The 10,832-nt window shown below is 38.1% G+C and overlaps 1 protein-coding gene across 2 annotated transcripts in view; it reads right to left on the reverse strand.

Annotated features, from left to right (window-relative positions):
• slco4a1 (solute carrier organic anion transporter family, member 4A1) overlaps positions 1–6,023 on the reverse strand; it is a 35,481-nt gene extending 29,458 nt beyond the window's left edge. For both annotated transcript variants that reach the window (XM_006804033.3, XM_006804034.3), the window contains exon 1: positions 5,913–6,023. The gene's annotated coding sequence lies outside the window, so the exon portion shown is untranslated. The remainder of the gene's footprint in view (positions 1–5,912) is intronic.
• Between the last annotated feature and the right edge of the window lie 4,809 nt (positions 6,024–10,832).

Consider the following 10,832-nt stretch of genomic DNA (forward strand, 5'->3'; position numbering starts at 1 on the left):
TGCAAATTATCCTGTATTGATTTCCATCCATATACGCATGGTTTGAATAAACACATGCAAGGGGAAATTTAGAGGGAAGTAAGTCCATGCAGTACACCAGTACACAGTGTGCTTATGGTAACATTTCAGAGAAAATAGGAACCTGATGACATCCAGCAGAGCAGGAGTGGAGCCTTTTACTACAAGTCACAGTTATCATAAAAGGAGGATATGTATATTTATATACTACACAACCATTCTTAAACCTATAAATATCCATTTTGTCCAGAACTCCGTCTTAGTGTTGTGTGACACAGTTGTGAATAAAGCAGTTTGTGTTTTCATTGATTCTGATTGGTTCTCTCTCAACTGACTTGTTGAAATGCATTCTCCTTTAACAGCTTCACTTCCCCTACCTGATAAAATCACCTCTATTTCAGTTCAGCTATTTAATTATTGTTAGAGATGGACCAATCTGATATTACGTATCGGTATCGGTCCAATACTGACGTAAATTACTGGATCGGATATCGGAGAGAAATAAAAAATGTAATCCGATCCATTAAATATCAAAAAAACCACCTCACAAAACATAGACACGGCGTAACTCTGCTCATAACCGTAGCACGTTGGAGCAGTGTGCTCATGTGATAGAGCGGCTGTGTGTATTTGTAGCCTCGCTACCAAACCAGCATTTCATCTCCGAGGAAGTGATCCCAGAGAGAAGTAAAGCAAGTGTGTAAGTTCATCTCTGAATGTTTGTAAAGCATTCCTAGGTTAAGCTTAACAACCGATATATGGAGCAACTGTCTCTTCTCTCTCTCTCCCTCTCTTGCTGCTACTTCAATCGTGAAACTGATTAATGATCAGCTGATCGGCTTTTCTGTCGCGAGTTCGTCTCTTTGCTTTGTTTTTGGCCCACTTCACGCCAGAAAGAGGAAACCAGCGGCTAAACAACAGCAGCACGTTTAACCTTGATAAGCTGTTGTTAGAATTTATTTAATATTATTTTCTAGACCAGGATCCTTTTCTACGTAGCTGACGGCTGGTAACTGTGCAGGGGCGGGTCTAGCAAAGTTTAGCTAGGGGGGGCGATAGGGCATGAACTGGGAAAAGGGGGGCACAAAGACATACTTTTCTTTCTTATTCTCATTTAAAATGTCTAGCTTTTAATAAATAATTATCTGAATCTTACACCCAAAGTTTTAATCTTATGTAAAATATATAGAAGTCCATTACTGTATATATTAACTATTAAGTCTAATATACCCTAGTAAGCTATACTACTTTTTCCTTTGGGAAGGTACCATCTGTGCAGTCTGCAATTCTGTTGAAGAAAGATGTTGAATCTTTTTAATTATTCTTGAAAAATAATTTAATTCTGTGCATTTTTTTCACACTGCATCAAATTAAAGTTAATTACGTCAATTAAGCATCATGAGGTGCTGGGAGTTTGCAACCCTATTAGTTGGGTTGCTTAATATTTCTGCTAAGTACTCTTTAAAATACCAGAATAGGGAGGATGGAGTAGGTTTAAGTTTATTAGATTGATCAGTTTTGCTGAACTATGAAATATTTTGGGTGCAGTGTAGTTTTTACATACAGGTATAACAGAATAGCTTTAGTGTTGTTGTTTATTTAAACTTGAGTATGAACTTATACAAAATGCAGCAATATATAAAAAAAACTGTTTTATTGATTAAAAAACACACTATATCGGACTCATATCGGTATCGGCAGATATCCAAATTTATGATATCGGTATTGGTATCGGACATTAAAAAGTGGTATCGTGCCATCTCTAATTATTGTAAGGGGAATACAATAAGCAACATATTTACATTAATTGTAACCTAAATTTGATCCATTCAGTAATGCCACTGTGGCATGCTTGTTTGATGCAAAAAGTATCCGCCTGCAGACATAGACACACACAGTCATCATGTATGCGTCAACCTCCTGCCCCAGATCTCACAGTCATACTAGCATACGTGACCTTGCTGCCTCCTGTTGGTGAAAGAAGTGACCTAGAGAGTAAGTCAATACTGGGTATAAAAGGAAACTAAGAAGATGCCACCAAATCTGTTTGACTGTCTGCACTGCTTTGAAGTTCAACTTTTGACCTTAGCTAAACCTTTCAAGAAATGATGGAGGGTGCAGGAGGGAAAGTACCGCATTTGTACTGTGAACCACAAGAAAGGATGAACAGTCTCAGAAACAAACATGCCACACATAAACCTAATTACCAACTCTTAAACCAGATAGAGAATAGAGATTAGAGAACTTCAATTATCCAAGCACTTGGCAATCATGGGACACAAGAACCTCCTTTTAAAAGAAAGACAGGCAGTCAACCACTAAAAATGACATAGGAGGTTAAAGGAAAATATACAGAAATAGACAATCAAAAACTCTGAAATGGTTTACCTGAAGGCCAAAAAAAAATATATTTTTTTTACTCCAAAATCATTCACCTACAGCTGGAAAAAATGAAGACAGCTCTAAATGCTTTAAATGTATTTAAAAGTAAACAGGCAAAGACACATGCTTAAATCTGTTGAAATGTCTAAAAAGGCAAAGTTTCTGTTCTGTCTCTGTCGCTACTAAAAAACTCCTTCCTTTGACTCTACATTACTGACGTTCATCTGTTAATATGTATTTGGGGAAAATATCAGTAAATCAGGCATTTTCCAGGAATTTCTCTCTCACACCATTTCTCAGAACTAAACGACTGTTTACCACTGACTCATTATTTCCTGTTAAGAAATAATGTGGGTAACATTATGAAGTTGCCTGCTTCTCATTTCAAAGTTATATACTTTTTCATGGATTTTATTCTTACTTTTCTTTTTGTCTTTCTTACTTCTGCTTCGTGTGGATCCAGTAATGAACTACTAACTGGTACATGTGTTATATTCTGCATAGGCAGATGTGTACATGCTAGCCTGTATTAGGATGTATCAGTTGAAAACTTCACTTTTGTGATACAATTAATTAAATTTGCTGTATTGTTTTGGACAAATATATTCATATACTATGCTACTAATACTAATATCTATGTTATAATTAGTTTTTTCAAAGAAACTACAAAGCAATTATGGTGAAGGGGGTGTGATAAAAATAAGACTACCGAGAGGCAAGAAGAGCCAGAAATAGAGATGGTAATTAATCCTCTGAGGTCTAAACTGTCATCTGTGATGACCCCAACCCAAGCTCTGAACACTTGCTCTGTCAATATGTGTGGAAGACAAGCAAAAAGTGCTTAAATACATTTGCAAAAAAATGTGTGTGTTAGTTACAATAATTACTTTTCTTGCCTCATAATAGCCAACACTTTGGAGAACAAAAATAACAAAAGTTTGATATTTTATCACAGGGTTAGGATTAAGGTCCTGATCTGGCCCCATCTGTTTCTGTGAAGTGGGTCGGACAATCTTGTTAAATTAAGCTGCATTAGTTCTGCAACACGCTCATCAGCACAGAGGCTGAACTCCCTGTGAAACCACTGTGGTGTTATTAAGCAAAATGTCATGTTCCACATTTGGTACACTCTATGACTTTACATTGTACATCATTCAAACTGCACTGTAAAACAGCTGTGTTAACAGATTAAATAACTGACACGAGGCATCAGCAAACAGCTTGTTTCTGTTGTGCTAACATGTAAGAAACACAGACGTGCAGAGAAAGTGCACGCTTTGATGAGAAGTGCTTATAGGTCTGTTGTGGTTTGGCAGAAACTAAGTCAGCAGTCAAAGCCTAGACACACACGAACATTATGACTTTACTTCTGATAAGCTCTGAACTAGAATGCAATGTTTTAAAAATGTACAGAACAGTGTCCACATGAAAATAATGACTACTGTGATACAAATCTGATCGGCTATCAAAGTGAAACTGAAAGGAGCAACATCTTAAAGCATGTGCCAAGGAATATTAACTTGACAACAAGTGATCTAATACTGGAGCTGTGTATAAAATCACATTCATAATTTCCTACACACAGTGCCAGTGACTTCATAACAGTCTTTCTGTCAGCTGGATCTTAACCAGGCAATATGAAGAACAGGGATTCCACATCAGAGCTATTCTGTCCTGTAATGAAGAGAAAAACCTTCATGTTGCAGAATTAAGATACTTAAGTAAAAGACTTTTTTAGGGAATATGCTTTCCTAAATATCACTAAACCATGTGACCTAGTATGCTGATTTTCAGCTCCATGTTTTTATTCTAGGACTCTACTAGAAACCCAGAAACACATTATTTATAGTTCATTGTACTCCTTATTTATAGTATACTTCAGAAGTCTAAAAAAGATTTGTGATGGTGGCTGCTAAATGGGAATTTAACCAAGAAATTGTCTACAAAACCTTTCCAAAATTTGGAAAGTTAGACATCTTTAAAATATATCATTGGCTTTCTCAGTGGATGAACCTTTTGTCATCTGGATGACAAGCAGGCAGCACTTTAATTATCACAAAGTCAAGAGTCTCACATTAAAACTTTGACAGTTCTACTAAGTTATTACTTTTGGCTCTTATCTATCTGCTGATTCCTAGAATCACCACATTATCAAGTCAAAATTTTAAAAAAATGACTATGGGGACTGTACTAGGAACATGAGAGATAACGTGCTACACACTTCTTGAGAGAGTGTGTCAGTAATAGTCTATTGAGCAACCAGACTGACAGCTTCCAAAAAGGTCTATGTGGTTAATTGTGGGGATCATTTAAAGGTCACAACCTACCACGGTATCGCTGCTGATCATATCAATCCCTTCCTGGCCACAGTGGACTCAGCAACACTAACAGACAGATGGATACTTTGAAGCAACATAATCCACAAGCAACATGCATATGTGTCACAGTGAGAGCAGGCAAAAGGCAAACACACTCTCACAGTCGAAACAAGACTTAAGCAGAGAAATTAGCTCACATTTTTAAATTTTTCATGTGATTTGTCTTCATCCTATGTCATTCATCATAAAAAGTTCCATTGTGCATTCCTTCATATCATTATTATTGTTATTATTGCTCTTGTTGTTATTATTATTATTAAAAAGCTTCTTGGACTCAATAGGCAACGTAAAACGTAACAGCTTTTTTTGTAGATTTCCCTACACCTTAATAAAGATTGTATGCATTAAAACATGACCCAATACACCTACACCAATCTGTCTTTGATAAAATAATCAAATTGCCTCCCTACTGACTTCCCGTGTTGCATGTCTGCATCACACGAGCTCTTGAAACGCACTCTTTCCGCCTGTGCCGCAGGTGTGTGTGTGTGTGTTCGGATGTCTGGCTAAAGCAGATCTTGTAGCCTCACAGGAAACAAAGCGTAGGCGAATAGACATAGGACTATAAATGGTGATTCACACTGTCTACACATGCTTCTAAGAAAGGCACTCAAGGCAAACAAACCCACCGGAAGATGCTTGTCTTGCAATAATCAGCCAAATCGGCGCATTTTTCATTAAATGAAAGGCACGTGGGAGAGACGTATATGTGAGGGGAATGATTTTTGATGTGTGACAATTCAAAAATGTATCCGCATTAATGATTTGCTGATTTATTTTGAATTATTGGCTCTGTGGACATTGAAAGCGCATCTATATATTACAGTAGGCTATTTGCTACAGTGCAGAATTCAGTGAGAGAACATGTGAAGGATGAATGCGACCAAATGCGACTGATTAAAAAGCCATTTGTTCATTTTAGTCTATGGATTGCTCGAAAAACCCTAAAAAACAGACAATGTGTGAAATGTTCGCGTATTGTTATATGAACATGTTGTAGATTGCAAACTAAATGCATTTCTTGCCATCATTTTAGCTTCGGACATGTGGATACAGGGATATCACTGCTGCTGATGCTGAGCGGCAGTCCCCGCCATATAGTCGACACCGGTGTATGAAAATAGGCACGCTTACCTTGTAAATCAGCGCTTATTAGTTCACTTCTTCCCATATAATCTTCTGTCTACAGTCTCGTGTAGCGAAAAACTAGCTGCAGATGTGGTGCACTGACTGCAATGCTGCTGCTTAGCGATCCTCTTTTATGGAAGCAGCGGGATTTAATCGCGGTGTGGCCACTTTTGGTATGGAGGATCATTGGTGCCGCCATAAAAAATAAAACAAAATAAATAAATTTATAAATGAACAAATAAACACATATGAGCAAAAATAGAGTATATTACGATTACGCATGCATGTTTATTCATTTCTTGTCTTCTTCCTTTTAGTATTAAATTGTGTTAGTCTGAATAAAATATCACTGTAAGATACGTATGTAAAAATTACAGTAAATAACTGTAAAATGGCAACGGTAAATTAACATTAAATCAAAAAGAGTAAATGATTGTAATATGTATATTAAATTTCTGTAAATTGAGAAACAGTGATTTGCTTTTATTTTTACACTGCTAATTAGTTGAAAATATATTAATTTACAGTAATATGGCACATTGTCTTTGAAAACAACAGGAAAAATCTGTAACATTATCTACAATTAATCACCCTACAATTTACATAATAATTCTGTATGAATGACAATCTTTCTTAACAATTTACAACTGTATATTAATTACTCAAAACGTACCGTACTTTTAATTTTAACAAAATGTCAAAACATTGTTAGAATTATTGTAAAAATTACAGTGATTTTTTTTTAATATTGACAAGCTCAGACTTTTTGATAAAATAGTATATCTTAACAGTAAATACGATGAATTACTAAAAAAAAGCATATTTCTTTAACTTCTACAGCCTCACCAAGTATACCACAGCTATTTACAATGAAAAAAAAATGTTGCATAATTAATAGCAAAAAGCCATTTTAGTAAGTAAGTAACTAAGTAAAATTTATTTATATAGCACATTTTCACAGATAAAAATCACAAAGTGCTTCACAATAAGATCAGACATACAAGTTAAAATTAATTAAAAGCCAGTTTGTATAAAAGCTTCAGCTGCTTTTTAAAGGAGTCAGTAGAGTCTAGACGGCGTAAAGACAACAGCAGAGAGTTCCACAGCCTAGTTGCCAGTGCCTGAAAAGCCCGATCCCCACGTGTTTTAAATCTAGTACGTGGGACCACCAGTAGCCTCTGACCTGAAGACCTAAGTGCTTGGGATGAAGCATGAGGTTTCAACAGGTCAGAGATATACTGGGGAGCTTCACTGTGCAGAGCTCTAAAAGTTACAACTAAAATTTTAAAATGAACCCTAAAATTTACTGGCAACCAATGAAGAGAAGCCAAAACTGGAGTAATGTATGACCTCTTGTTTGTACCAGTTAAAAGTCTTGCCGCTGCATTCTGTACAGACTGAAGGCGATCCAGAGCTGATTTGTTGAGACACGTAAAAAGACCGTTACAATAATCCAAACGAGAAGAGATAAAAGCATGAATAATCATCTCAAGTTCTGCCTTTGACACCAGTAGTCTGAGTTTAGAAATGTTTCTTAAATGATAAAAACAGTTCCGGACAAGTTGTTTAGAGTGTTTCTCAAGAGACATTGAACTGTCAAATATAACACCCAAGTTTCTGAGACTCGACTGAAATGAAGGGTCTAAAAAACTGATATGCTGCCTAATTTCTGAGAGCATGTGATCAGGTGCAATAATCAAAGTTTCTGTTTTATCTGCATTTAACTGAAGGAAATTGTCATTTAACCATTGTTTGATTTCTGACAGACAATTATTTAAACAAGACAATTTATAAAACTCAGAAGCTTTGAAAGAACAGTATAACTGAATGTCATCAGCAAAGTAGTGAGTAGTAAGTAGTAAGTAATCCCAAACAAGTCCTTCAGCCTATTTATCATGATGCTGTGATCAACAGTATCAAAAGCAGAGCTGAGATCCAACATAACCAGAACGGCATACTCTCCAGTGTCTGCTGCCATCAGAATGTCACTAGACACTTTAAGCAAAGCGGTTTCAGTAGAGTGCAATTTGTGGAAACCAGTCCAGAAAATTGTTCTTCTCCAAAAAGTTGTTAAGTTGTTCTGCAACTGTTTTTTCCAAGATCTTTGACACCAATGGCAATTTTGATATTGGCCTGTAACTGCTTGGAAGAGATGGGTCCAAATTTGGTTTCTTTAAAACTGGTTCAACAATAGCTTGTTTAAAATAGCTGGGAACTGAGCCAGTATAAAGAGAAGTATTAATTATTTCCAGAATACAGGGGCCAATAGAGTCAAACACACTAATGAAAAATGATGGAGGAAGTACATCAAGGTGGCTTGAAGTCAGTTTCATTCAACCAAGCAGAGCACTGATGTCCTGTAAAGTAACAGGAGTAAAAGAAGACCAGGTATCAGAGGTAAGCAACGTGTCAGTGTGATACTGAGAGGATGATGGAGAAATATTATAACCAACTACCCTAAAAATAACACCGTCTGTGTGCTTTTACAGTGTTTTTTAACCCTTTAATGCACATTATGAGTCACATGTGATTGTGTTTTAATCTTCCTTATCATTGCAAAAAAAAACCATTCAGATTTAGAATGTCAGGGATTCATCAGTTAACTTGGTTTGATCATTAAACATAATTTTTATTATTAGTTAATTGCTTACTCCTCTCCTCGAATTTCTACCATTCATGTCCATCCGTTTATGACCACTGTGTACCCATCTTCTGTTGGCTACTTCCAGCAGGATGATGCACCATATCACGAAATTGTGATCATGTCAAACTGGGTTCTTAAACATCACAATGACTTCACTGAAATTTATCAGCATCCAAGTTCACGAGATCCCAAATCAAGGGCACCTTTGGGATGTGGTGGAACAGGAGATTTAAATCATGGATTTACCACTGTTCAGTCTGTTTGAGTGTGATACCACCTGCTGAAATTAAAATTTATTGATCAAAATAAAATACCAAAAAACAATGAAATAACGCTGATAAAATAATTGGTGTCGTTTGCAAGGTCAAGAGCAGTCAAAGAATGTATTATAAAAGCTGTAACAATCAGTTTCTTTGAAAAGTTTCGTTTATATGCACGTTTTGGAGACAATGCATCATGTGTTTAAACCATTACCTCTATATATAAAAAAAACCAAGGGCACCAATACTCCTTGGAAGCTTGTATTTCGCCAAACCAACGAAGAAGAAGATAGCGCCACTTCGATCCATTATGACTCAGCAAGTAGTGGTGTGCGATACTGCATATTTTGGTATCGATCCCATACCAAGTAAATACGGGCCAGTATCACCGATACCGATACTTTTCAATAAATAAGGTGGATGCCTCATTGAATTGCTAAATCGCAATTAATTTTCATGACCTTAAGTGTTTTTTGTGATTTTTCCTTTTGTATTATTAATTACTTAAAACCCAGGACATAATTAGGAGAGCCGCTGCAGCCGTTGAATGTAGGCTACTGTTACAGCAACCGGGTGATCACTGTAAGGGTGGACAGCGCGCGGCTCGGGGGGAGCCGGAGGCTGGCGGCCAGCGGGACCTGCCAAGCTGGAGATGGAGGTCGAGGTGCCCGAGGTGCGTGGGGGTCCTGCCTGAGGGCGGCATGCTGTCCGCTTCGGCACGCAGGCTGCATGGTCCTGCGTGCCGGCCGTCTGCCCAGCTGCCTCTGAGCCCCAGCTCACTTCCACTCCTGCTGCGCCGCCACTGCTTGCCATATGGGTGCTTCCACTGGAGGCGCGAGCGACCGCCAGAGTGGACACTTCCCCGTTGCTGGGCCGGGGCATGGGGCGCCGATGGTCCGGGCCGATTCCATCGCCTGCTCGCGGGGTGGGATGAAGCGGGCGATGGGGGTATGTGGCAGGGCGTGTTTTGCGATGCCGCTGCAGGTTTGGTGGTAGCGATGTGTACGGCTGCCAGCGGGAGAGCTGCAGCCATTGAATGTACTGTTACAGCAACCGTGTGATTATTGTAAGAATAAATGCCATCGGGACAGCCGTGGTGGCGATCTTTTTTTTTTTTTTTAATCTTAAGTGCACGCAAACCAGTAAACAAATTAAAACAAATACTATTGATAAACTATAATACAAAAATTACAATTAAAATTCTCAACGACAAAAACAATTGGGAAAAATATAATTAATATGTAAACAACTTAATAACCCCCATGTGTCTAAGTCACGTGACGTGTCAGCGCAACACTGAAACATGGGGGGATGGGGGGGGGAGCAAAGTGTGCCTGCTCTCCGCTGACACAGGAGCGGCGAGTCCAGCAACCTGGCTGTTTCGTTTTTGCCGAAAGCACAGCATTACAAACAAGCAGAACTCAAAGTAAAGAATCGATCTAACCAGGCTAGTATCGATCCGATACCGATCCCGACTTGGGATCGATACTATCGATATTTGGATCGATCCGCCCACCACTATCAGCAAGGGAGTGCCAGCAGCACCCTGCACTGAACCAACAACCTTATAATTCAATCTAAGTATATCATTAGACGTGAAACGTATATCAGCTGTAACCATAGTTAGCTTGGTCAGTTTTCTTGTTGTGTTGAAAGCGTTCCTCTGTTACAGGCTAAGCCTTCAGTCCTGTTTTCTGGAAAGTTCACGCTAATGCAGCAGGTTGAAGATTTTAGCTAGCTTTACTGTGAAACAAACGCCAGTTTAATTTACCAGAAGCAGCTAAAGACAATGTTCCTTTTTGATTTCTGTGGCAAGTCAGTGAAGTCACTGAGGGGTTATGTATTTCATTTAGGTCTGCCACGATTAGTCGACTAGTCACAATTACGTCGACTATCAAAATCGTCGACAACTGATTTAATAGTTGACGCGTCGTTTGAAGCTTTGTAAGATCCCAAAAGACGCAGGAATAAGTAGTAGGATTTAAGAGTGTAATAACGGACTGAAACAGAAGATGGCAGCAC

The sequence above is a fragment of the Neolamprologus brichardi genome, chromosome 20 (assembly GCF_056152115.1).
Source record: "Neolamprologus brichardi isolate AB-2024 chromosome 20, ASM5615211v1, whole genome shotgun sequence".
NCBI lineage: Eukaryota > Metazoa > Chordata > Actinopteri > Cichliformes > Cichlidae > Neolamprologus > Neolamprologus brichardi.